Genomic DNA, 12,692 nt, shown 5'->3' with positions numbered 1-12,692 from the left:
TTTAAGATCAGGGGATGTTTGAGAATATTTGTCAATTTTCGCACATGTCCTGAGTGTTGTTAGTCACCTAAATATTGAACAGAGGCTGTGATGTACCGAAGTCAAATTCCTTGTTTGGCATACTCAAACATGGCGAATAGAAATTCTTGAATATAATACATCAAAATGGCACAATCAATTTTTCCTTTTGATGAAAACTGTTTTTTGCAACATCTCTCTCTCTCTCTCTCTCTCTCTCTCTCTCTCTCTCTCTCTCTCTCTCTCTCTCTCTCTCTCTCTCTCTCTTTGAAGATTTATTCTTTAAAAACGTAAAAGTGTAAAAGTAAAAACGTACCTTTGTGTTTTTCTGTTTTGATGTGGTCTTTAATGTTCGAAACGCTGTGACCTCCACAGCTGATCACATCTTGACAAAGAATGCACAAAACCTTCCCCGGGACTAATTTACGAATATGTTCCGTCAGGCAGGTGGTTATGGACTATGTTCTGTGTTGTAAGATGACGCTGCTCTCGAGCCATGCCCATCTGAAGCAGTTCCTGATCTCGTTCGACTTGTCTATTTCCCTGGCACGATCCTCATATTTTTTTCTCTAAAACCTTCGCTATGCTGGCTAAAACTTTTGCTAATTAGGCAAATGAGTAGGTGTCGGGTCTAAGTACCATCAGACATTATTTTACACACTGAAAGAAGAGGAGAAGACAACCAGTATTATTTTTGCTCGCGAGGAGAATTACGTAGAAGGCCCAGTTACAGTCCTCCACCAATTCTGGACTCCTCTTCCGCGATCTCTTTTTATTTTGGGTTGCCCTGGTTACAAAAGGCGTTGCTACACTAAAGGGAGGGGATATTGTGGCTGTAGCAACGCTGATTAGCTAACTAAAGGATGTTGTGTGGTGCGAGGCCTTGGCCGATTCGTGACCCCCAGCAATGCAGAGTCTGTCCTTAGTTGGTTGTCAGCCTCGTCCTAGCTGCGATCTCCAAATGTTCTGGGTGCCGTGTCCCTATGGAACAATGCTCTAGACTTTCTTGCTAAGTATCACACAATAATAATAATGAGATACCTCTCGTGCATACACTCCAACAAACATTAAGTAAATGTGAGATATCTTGCATGAAGTCTACTTAAACATTGAGTAAATATGGGATAACTTATGTGCAACTACTTCAACATACTTCTACTTATACTTCTTCCTACTCCTTTTCAGACATGTGAATGTGACTTATGGTTCTTTTGCGGCTATATGTTATATGTATGAATGTAGGTACGTCTGTATGTGTATATGCATGTATTTTGTCATGTCTTTTATTGTGTACAATAAGCTTATTCTTTTTTTTCACATGTTTGAAATAAATAAACGAAATGAAACGAAACAAAACATGTATGTCTTTTCTGTAACACTTTATATCAAAGAAAAACTGTCCCGGTCAACAACAATTTATGAATAGAAACTACAAGGTTTAAAAGAGAAAGAACGTCTCTTGAACTAAACAAAGAACAAAGGTGTTCTGTTCATAACTAGTGAGGGCCTCTCACAGTTAAGAAAAGGAAGGGAGTCTAAGAACTCCCCAGAGCTAGACAGATATACCGTTTTTTTCCGTGTATAATGCGCCCCCATGTATAAAACGCACCCTAAAAATGGCATGGTGATGCTGGAAAAAAGCCTGTACCCATGTATAATACGGACCCAATTATTATTATTTTTTTTTCTTTTAAGTCCCAATGACCGTCACACACGCAGGGAGGCAATGGGTCCCATTTTTATAGTCTTTGGTATGGTCTTAACTAGGCTGGATGTATTTTTTTTTGTTGGCGTTGATTTCTCCGACTGCCGGTAAAGGCACCACCGCGATCAGTGCGGACATGTGAAAAAGGCGGCTCTGTATGGGAGAGAATACAGCAGACAGTAAGCATAGCGCAAAGTACAGGACACTACGCAAAAAGGGGGTGCAAGTTCAGGATCCTAACAGCCTGGAGTATGAAGCTGTTGGAGAGTCTGGTGGTGCGGGAGCGCAGGCTCCTGTACTTCTTCCCAGAGGGCAGAAGATCAAACAAAGGGTGACTCGCATCACTCACAATCGTGGTCGCCTTGCGGGTGAGATGGGAGGTGTAAATGTCCTTCAAGGAGGGGAGCGAAGAACCAATAATCTTACCAGCCGTGTTCACTATGCGCTGCAGGGCCTTCAAGTTGTAGTCGGTGCAGCCGCCACCCCAAACAGCAATACAGCTGGAGAGGACGCTCTCAATGGTGCCGCGGTAAAATGTAGTCATGACGGCCGGAGGAGCGCTCGCTCGCCTGAGTTTCCGCAGGAAGTACAGGCGGCGCTGGGCTTTCTTCGCCAGTGATGCGGTGTTGGTGGACCAGGAGAGATCCTCACTGATGTGCACCCCCAGGAACTTGGTGCTGCTCACTCTCTCCACCACAGCACCGTCGATGGTCAGCGGCAGGTGTTGGGTGTGACCCTTCCGGAAGTCCACAACAATCTCCTTGGTCTTGTCGACGTTCAGCAGGAGGTTGTTGTCCCTGCACCACGTGGTCAGAAGGTCAACCTCCAGCCTGTATTGAGTCTCGTCTCCCTTGGTGATGAGACCCACCAGAGTCGTGTCGTCAGCAAACTTCACTATGCGGTTGTCGCTGTAGGTTGCAGTGCAGTCATGCGTCAGGAGGGTGAAGAGCAGCGGACTGAGCACGCAGCCTTGGGGGGCCTCCGTGCTCAGCGTGATGCTGGCGGATATTTTGTCGCCAACACGTACCACTTGTGGCCTCTGACAGAGGAAGTCCAGTAGCCAGTTGCAGAGGTAGGTATTGAGGCCCAGCTTGTCAAGTTTGCTGATGAGGCGTTGTGGCACAATGGTGTTGAAGGCAGAACTGAAGTCCACAAACAGCAATCTCACATACGAGTCCCTTCTCTCCAGGTGGGTGAGGGCCGAGTGGAGGGCAGAGCAGATGGACCTCAGAGGACCGTTTGGCTCGGTACGCAAACTGGAAGGGGTCAATGGTGGGGGGGAGAACAGATCGGATGTGCTCCATGACAAGCCGCTCAAAGCACTTCATGATGATGGGCGTAAGTGCCACGGGGCGGTAGTCATTGAAGTAGGACGGAACACGAAGGGACGATGGCCTGCTGCATGGAAGTGTTAAAGATGTCCGTGAAGACACCCGTCAGCTCACCAGCGCAGTCCTTCAGCGCTCGACCCGGGATGTTGTCAGGGCCCGCCGCCTTACGGATGTTGATGGCGGCAAGCGCCCTCCTCACGCTGTCGGCGGAGAGGCACAGGGGCAGCTCGTGTGAAGGGGGAGTGGCGTTCAGCGGGCAAGTGCTGTTCTGAGCGTCGAAGCGAGCAAAGAAGCGGTTAAGATCATTGAGCAGACGGACGTCGCCTTCACAGCTCTGCGGCTTGTAATCCGTGATGGTCTGAATGCCCTGCCAAAGGCTCCGTGTGTCCCTGCTGTCCTTGAAGTGGGTGGTAATTTTGCACGAGAACGCCCTCTTTTCATCTTTGATGCCCCGGGACAGGTCGGCCCTCGCAGTCCTCAAGCCAGCCTCATCCCCCGCTCTAAAGGCTTTGTCCCTGGCCCTCAGCAGCCTGAAGACAGCACCTGTCAGCCATGGCTTCCGGTTAGCCCGAGTGACGATGGATTTAGAGAGAGTCACATCATCAATGCACTTCCTGATGTAGGAGGAAACAGAGTCAGTATACTCCTCAATGTCTGTCCGATCGTCGCAAGTGGCAGCCCTCCTAAACATGTCCCACAGTAGAGCCAAAGCAGTCACGAAGCGCATCAGAGGCACCCTCAGGCCACACCCGTACCTGCTTGCGAACTGGCCTGGACGCTCTCACCATTTCTCTGTATCCGGGCAAAAGCATAACAGTGATATGGTCAGAAAGTCCAAGATGGGGGAGGGGGCGGCTTTGAAAGCTCCTTTATGCGAAGAGTAGACCAGGTCCAGGAAGCTGTCGCCACGCGTAGGAAAATTAACATGCTGGTGAAGCCTCGGAAAAACAGACTTCAGGTTAGCATGATTAAAATCCCCAGCGAAGATCGTGAAACCGTCAGGGTGCGCTGTCTGTTGTTCACTGACAGCCTGGTACAGTTCACTAAGAGCCGCGATCCTGTCGCCTCCGATGTTGGAAGGCGGGATGTAAACCGCGACTAGCAGAATCGCGGTAAATTCCCTTGGCAGGTAAAAAGGACGGCACTTAATGATCACGAACTCGCCAGTGGCGAGCAGTGCTTGCATACCACTACAGAGTCCCGGCACCATTCGTCACGGATGTAGACGCATATTCCACCTCCACGAGATTTCCCCCCTTGTACAATGGCCCGGTCCGCCCGATAGCACGCTAGCCGCTCCAGATGTACGGCAGAGTCTGGATTGTTGACAGTCAACCAAGTCTCAGTGAACACGAGCACACAGCAGTCCCACACTGTCCGGTTTGTAGATCGCAGCAAGCGAATGTAATCCATTTTGTTGTCCAGCGATCGAACATTCACCAGAAGAATGGAAGGCACGGCCGGGCGAGCTGGGTTGGCCGCCAGCCTGACCTGGACGCCTCCGCGCTTGCCCCTCTTCAGCCTCCTCGCACACCGCTTTCGACGCTTCCCAACCGGGGGAGGAATAGCAGACGAGTCCGGCGGCGCTTCAGGTCGTAGCAGTCCGAGCTCCTTTAATGTCCCCGCATCAAAGTCCAGAACTCGACAAAACTCGCTTTCGCCGATGTCGAGCAGAACCTGCCTGCCGTAACTGTAGCACGACTCAGTACGACGAGACAAACACATAAAACTGCCGGACAAACACTCATTAGACGAACAAAACACCGTTCGGGCGGGACAGAGAGAGGTCGCTGCGTATGCACGCGCCGCCATCTTGATTGATTTCTGTTCCTGTCTTTGGTAATGTCACCCTGTCTTTTTGTTCCACGACTTTGTCGGTCAGTCCTGTTGTTGGTTTTGTTGTACCATGATTTTCTTAAAAAAAAACAAAAAAAAATAAAATAAAAAATAAAAATTGTACCCATGTATAATGCGCACTCCAGATTTTAGGACAATAAATTAGTTAAATTTTGCGCATTATACACGGAAAAAAACGGTATTTGCTTGAGCAAACATATGAGGCCTCCGGTTCAGGCCGACCAGCGCTTCTGCAAAAACAATTATTCCAACAGTCGGCAAATGATGTGACAAAAGTAGCGCCAAAATGCTGCCGAAAATAAGGCGGCTGTTGTCGCAATACTGCTGCCAGACGCCCCCCCCCCCCCCTTATAAAAACTATTTTCTCAGCGGATCTACACGATTCACGAAAATGATACTCCCGACGGAAAAAAAACGGAAATCCGTGGATCTGCGGAAAATTCTCATCCCTAGTAATATGCAGGCATTGACGTAGATCGAGACAAAAAAAACAATCCGAGGACTAGACGTAACACGTAGAGGCCACACAGAGACATAATATACAGGCACTAGATGAACCAATCAGAGGACATTACGTTTTACGTACTTCGGGGCGGTAGACCAATCAGAGGACTTCAAGTAACACGTAGAGTACGTACCTCCGCCGCCATTGACAAATGTATACAATCGTCTGTGCAAAGAAAACAGCATTAGGACCCTCTAAAATGGCACAGACAAAGAGACATGCTTACGAGGCAGAATTCAAGCTTCCTGGAAAGCCGGGATCATTGCCGAAGAGCAACGTGACAACAACGAGGCAAATTGGCATGTCAGACGGTGAACTTGCCCAACTGTTTAATTTGGATACAGAAGATGAATACTTGGACGGATTTGTGTATGAATATTGATCAACAATAATGTGAGTACAGTAGAGTACACGGTTAAATGGTAGAATAAAGTACAACCGAACTCACCTTCTTGCGCCCGTGACAGTTTTTATTTGTTTACCGTAAATCATGGAATGCATGCGCCTGATGATGTGGAGCGCCCTATGTGTGTGTTGAATACAGTAATGGAACACATAACTGAGACTGCACCTTTTAGTACGGTGCGCTCTTTGGTCGTAAAAATAGAGTATTCAAATAACTATAGCATAAATAACATGCAAACAAGTTCATCAAACCATCTGTGTCACGCCAAATCATTAAATCCAACGAAATCTTCATCCTCTGTCTCACTTATAAGAACCCTGCGATCATCTGCTGCTGGTTTATTGGAGGCTCCCAGCAACAGCAGAAAGAAGATCGGTGATGCAGCCTTTGTTAATTACGCCCCAAACTATGGAACACACTGCCCATAGATATCAGGGAAGCCAGCTCGCTAGATATTTTCAAAACAAAACTTAAAACTCATTTCTTTACACGAGCATTTAACTAATTACGTTTTGTAAATTTCATTTTAAGCCTAGTTTTACCTTTATTTTTTACCTTTTCTTAAAGCTTTATTCTTTATTTTATGCTCCTATTTTAAGCTCACTTTATTAATTGTGTATGCATACATCGTTTTGTTTTGATGTGTTCATGTTTTCTTTCTTTGTTGTGAAGCGCTTTAGCTGCATTTCTTGTATGAAAGGTGCTATACAAATAAAGTTTATTATTATTATTATTATTATTATAAACAACTCCGCTAACTCCAGAAGTAGATGCGGCGCTTCCTCTTCTACGACGCTTACGTCAGACTCATTGTCAGTTGCAGTTCCAATTATTCCACAGGCTGAGCGCGCCTCCTTGCGGTTTAGTGTGAAAATAACATGTGAATGTTAATAATTTCACACAAGTCGCTCCTGAGTACAAGTCTCCTGAGTACAGTCCCAAATACTGCTCCAAACTGTCTAATCTATTTCCCAGCCTAACAATTTCTTATTTTGTTCAATGTTTAATTGTTTGAGCTGCTTCACCGCTCCTATCAGCTCTGTAATAATTGCCTGTTGCTTCATTATGGTTTCCACATTTGAAGACATCACTTCCAATGATAACTTCAGCTCCTCCATGTTCTTCTGAAGCACTTTAATGGCCATCCTGGTTGTCAATCTAGACCTGATGGTAGCTCTCCTCCTGGGGCTGGAGGTGCTATCCCACTCAGCCTGGTGACAGATCTCCTCCTGGGTCAGCTAGTGGTGCTAGCCCACTGGGCCTGGTGGTGGCTGTCCTCCTGGGCCTGGTGATGGTAGTCTACTGGGCCTGATGGTGGCTATCCTCTTGGGGCTGGTGGTACTAGCCTACTGGGCCTGATGTTAGCTCTCTTCCAGGGGCTGGTTGTGCTCGCACACAGGGCCTGATGGTAGCTCTCCTCGTGGGGCTGGTGGTACTAGCCTACTAGGCCTGGTGGTAGCTGTCCTCGTGGGGCTGATGGTGTTGGTCTACTGGGCCTGGTGGTAGCTGGCCTCCTGGTACCTGGTGTTGGCTGGGCTGCTGGGGGGATGATCGCTGGTCCAGCGCAGGTGGCTAGAGGTCCGGTGAAGGCCGCGGGTCCGGCGTTGCTGCCACGCAGTCCGCCGACGGCCGCAGGTCCGGCGTTGCTGGGACAAAGTCCGGCAACGGCTGCGGGTCCAGCGTTTCTGGCTCGAGGTCCGGCGACGCTGGGGTGGGACCCTAATGCGGCCGCGAGTCTGATGGCGCCGGGAGGAACCCTAATGGCGGCCGCGGGTCTGGCGTCGCTGGAGCGAAATCCGACGCCGGCCGCAGAGCCGATGGCGCTGGAAAGCTCCATCGTTTGCTGGCTCGGCGACTTCCCGACAAAGAAGCCTCTGTCAATCAGTTTGTCAGTCATTGTCTGCACCCTCACTAGAGGATGTAACTCAGCCGTTGATATTACAAGATACTTATTAGCTTCGCATTGCAGAGCAAGGAGTAAATGGAGGAGTGGATCAGCAAAAAAAAAAAAAAAAAAACGCTCTCTTGCTGTGTGAGAATCCGATTGTCTAGATTTCTCATGTGCGTAGCGAATCTAACCACTTTTTCTTTATCTGTGCTCACTGAGTGTGTACATGAAAGGCCAAATTAATGGTGATGGAAAAAAAGATCGATCTGGCCTTATACATATGAAATCTTTACTTTCCGGCAGAAAGTACAGTGGAGCCTCAGTTTTCGAATGTCCTGGTTGGTATTTATACAAATGGTATTCAAACAAAAAATTCAAGATTTTTTTGCTTTATATGTCGGACAAAATTCGGTTGTTGAACCTCGTGAGACAAGCCGAGAGGACCCGCATGCCAACTGACTTTGTTCGTTATTACGTTCTCATCAACTCTAATCATGCTTCCAAAGGAAGCAAGTGGGAGCTGTAAAGCCATCCTAAAACACAAAGACGCTCCTAAAGCAATGCGACACTGAGCGCCCGGCGAGCTGCGGTTGCGCGATCTGACCAAATTAAGCTCCCTACGCACTGAGGTCCACTTAAATTTTGAAAAGTCCGTTTGGACTTTATAAATATTTTCTAAATTTTAGCGACCGCTCTGTCAAAATAATGCGACCAGCGCGGTGCGGTTGGCGGCGCGCAACGGTTGCGTGTTCGGCGGTGCACAGCAGTTGCGCGATCGGACAAAATTAAGCTCCCTGCGCACTGCTGTCCACTTAAATTTTGGAAAGTACATCAGGACTTTAAAATATTTTCAAAATTTCAGCGACGGCTCTGTCACAATAATGCGACCAGCGCGGTGGGCGACGCGCTAAGGTTACGCGTTCGGCGGTGCGCTGGAGTTGCGCGATTGGACAAAAATGCGCAAATGAAAAAAAACTTAAAAAAGGCGGGTTTTTTGCCGTCTTGGATTGGATTACCGTTTTTACCATGTATAATGCGCAAAATTTAACTAATTTATTGTCCCATTTTATTTATTTTTTTTTTCGTTTTTTATCCGGATATCATACGGAGGAGGCCGCCATTACAGATGCGCTTTTTTTCTCTGCTGTTCAGTTCAAACACCCTCCATACGAACACAATCGTATCAGACCGGATATCTTACGGAGGCCGCCATTACAGATGCGCAGAACACGTCAGGTATATACTAAAGAGCGAGAGTTCAGTTCTAAACCTAAATGCGTATTACAGGTAATATTTTATTTCGCAACACTTTGCCTTGTTCCTTTCGTCTCTGCTGTTCACTTCAAACACGCTCCATACAAACACAATGCTCTCTCGTATCACACGCTTGCTCGATCACCTGCTCGTTTGCTGTCACAATGCACCCTACACAAATCCGAAACATTTTTTCGCTATTGAGTTTGCTAGCGCATGCGCAGGGATACTGACCGGCAGAATAACATCCGGTTGTTCCCAAAGATGATCTTTTTTCTGAAATAATTTTACGTTTACGGACTTAAGTAGGAGTCAAAATTTGGGTGCGTATTATACATGGGTACAGGCTTTTTCCAGCATCAACATGCCATTTTTAGGGTGCATATTATACATGGGGGCGCATTATACATGGAAAAAAACGGTAATTTCTTTTCCATTATTTGTAATGGGCAAATATGATTCTGAATTCGAATGATTCACTTCTCGAACAGCCTTCTGGAACGGATTGTGTTCGAAAACCGAGGCTCCATTATATATCGAAAGTAATGGCCTAATATTCCGGCAACTAGGATACTGGTCAATTTCCTTAAATTTTATGAATGGATGGGCAGATGAGACTCTCTGGGACCTCTCCACTATTAAGTGGTTTTTATATATTTGATATTAATCAAAAGCATTGTAGTGGTTAACTGTGACCACTTGATGGCAGAGTTGCTCTTGCTGGCTCACATAGAGGTGATCTGGCAGCTGAAATGGAAGGACAGTGGGGGAGTATGAGTATGGTGTTTTGAAAAAAGAATTCAGAGCGTGAGAGAACATAGCGAAACGCAAGTGATCGGATTTCAAGCAGCTCACAATCGAACAAACTATTGCGTAAGTAAAGCGAAGATGATGGAGCGAATTTAGAGAAGGTGGCTGAGAGTACGTGACAGACACGGGTGGGCATCCACTTCAAAAGCCACTGCTAGCTTGGGCATCCATAGTGTGTGGTGACTGTTTGTGCCACAGTTCAGATGAATCGACGTCATCTGACGAATATTCTGATGCGGGGATACAGCGACAATAAATACACTATAATAATAGCAGGGGCGTGCGGTCAGAGGAGGCAAGTGCCATCATGAAAAGGGGAAAAAACAAATTCAATTGTTTTTAATATAAAGTCATCCGTCCATCGATTTTTTGTACCGCTTTGTCCCCACGGGGGTCGCGGGCGTACTGGAGCCTATCCCAGCCATCATCGGGTAGTAGGCGGGGGACACCCTGAACTGGTTGCCAGCCAATCGCAGGGCACACAGAAACGAACAACCATCCGCACTCACATCTAGGGGCAATTTGGAGTGCTCAATCGACCTACCAAGCATGTTTTTGGAATGTGGGAGGAAACCGGAGTGCCCGGAGAAAACCCACGCGGGCCCGAGGAGAACATGCAAACTCTACACAGGGAGGGCCAGATGTGGAATTGGACCTGCACCCTCCTAACTGTGAGGCGGACGTGCTAGCCAGTGCGCCACTGAGCTGCCCTATTATAAAGGCATTTTCCTTTTAACTTGAATAATTTTGTATCATTTTGAACCAAAATCACTGAATTTTTATAGTTATGTTAAAACCGAAGACGAGTCGCCCGGAGGAGGCAACTTCCTGCCTTGCCTCCTCTGAGGATTGCGTAATCACATGGCTGCCTATGCTGACAGGCTATGCCAGGGGTGGGCAAACTACGGCCCGCGGGCCACATCCGGCCCACGGGACCGCTTAATCCGGCCCGCCAACCCTGAACAAATTGTATTATTAAACTTTTTTTTTTGGTCATTTTGCCTGCAATGACTGCGTCTTCCCAGTAGATGGCGAAGCGCTCGCCTGCGCACTTACTACCGGAAGCCGTGTCAGAAAGCTCGGTGCATACTCACAAGTGCGTGTACGTACTCAGTAGTACGGACTTGGCGCACTCTCGCTCTATTTGTATCAGTCCCGAATTTAGAGCGTGGGCTTTGACGACAGCATTCTTATAATTCGTGCGCTGAGCTTTCAGATGCAGTTTTGCGCTAAAGCCACCCACAAACCTTCCCCTGGAATCCTTCCATTAAAATGAGTGGCCCGAAAAAAAGAAGTGAGTGCCGAATGTTAAAAAAGAGTGGCCAATTTGGCTCGACGTACGCGACGTGACGTTCAGCCACATCAACATCAACCCGTCACAGATCAAGGTAAACGGACCAACACCTCGGATCTCGCCTAAGAATTGCCACAACAAATTTTACTCCAGACTATGACGCACTAGCAAAAAAGGGAGACCAAAAACACTGTTCCCACTGAAAATGAACGGGAGGCTCTCAAGTTTATTGTAAAAAAATGCATTTTGAATATGATTTGTACACATAGCAGGGATTGAAACTAGCGACCATTCTCATTTTCAAACAATGCAGGATGCTCAAGGACATTGATGCACCACCTATTTGCGACTAATCTTAACCTGTAAGGTTCTTAAGGCTTACTTTAAGGAAGTGTTTCGCGTTTCCTCACCTCTGTTACCAGGTGTTTGCGAGTTAAAACTCTGCTCTGATTTTCAGATACCCATCACCGTGTTGCCGTTTTGATTATTTTATTTGGGTGTATGCTTTCACCGATTCTTCAAGATGATATATTTGCTCAGAATGTTTGCCGTTTGATGTGATCTCATAAGATAAACATCTTTCATTAATCTGACCTGCAGGCACTGAAGTGATGGAGATTGTTATTCATAATAACAGTGTCGTATTTTACGAGAATCACTGATAGCAGTTTTTTAGTGAATTATTATTTTTTTAATGCTGTTAATAAATGCATTTGTTTTCAAAAAACTTGTATGGAATATCCATGCTTTACTACCTACTAAAGGCCAAGATCTTTTATGCAATTACCTTTTCTAGGTCGCTTATATGACGTCACACAACGCCTACGTCCATCTGCTCCTGGTCCGGCCCTCCGGTCCAAATTTAGAACCCAGTTCGGCCCGCGAGTCAAGAAGTTTGCCCACCCCTGGGCTATGCAGTTGAACCGCTGTCTGTCTCTATGTCGCTGTTTAAGTGTTCAAACACTGTGGCTATATTAACTAATTTTTGTAGTTAAGTTGGTGTTTATAATATCTTGTGCTTTTTGTCATTTGTCTGTAACGTCGTGTTTCTTCAGATGAACAAAACGGCTTTGAAAAGAGACCTTACGGAGGCTACGAAAAAAAGTTCTCCAGCCTTATGACAGGGAGCGCTAGTGATCCCGGGATGCTTCATGCGCCTAACAACTGAGGAGCAGTCATCCATTTATTTCGTTTTACATTCGTTCTTTTTTCGTTTTCACATTTTGTTTTACAATGGAGGATTACATATGCAAACTATATATATTATATATATATATATATATAAGTATATATACGCACACGCACACAGACACACACATCCATATATATATATATATATATATATATATGTATATATATATATACACATATATATATATATATATATACATATATATTAGGGGTGTAAATCGCGGGTTTTGTCACGATACAATATAATATCGATACAAAGAACTACGATACGATATTTGCCGATATCTTAAAGCCTGCTGCGATTCATTCACGATATATCGCGATATAGTGCTCTACGATCGATTTTTTTTTTTAATAAAAAATATAGAACAATAACCTGATTTATAACAATTCATACGCAAAATCAACAAGGTACTGCAAACTCTTTATTTAG

Source organism: Syngnathus typhle, linkage group LG12 (assembly GCF_033458585.1).
Source record: "Syngnathus typhle isolate RoL2023-S1 ecotype Sweden linkage group LG12, RoL_Styp_1.0, whole genome shotgun sequence".
Taxonomy (NCBI): Eukaryota; Metazoa; Chordata; class Actinopteri; order Syngnathiformes; family Syngnathidae; genus Syngnathus; species Syngnathus typhle.
The sequence above is the reverse complement of the archived record's forward strand: the minus strand, read 5'-3'. Positions refer to the sequence as shown.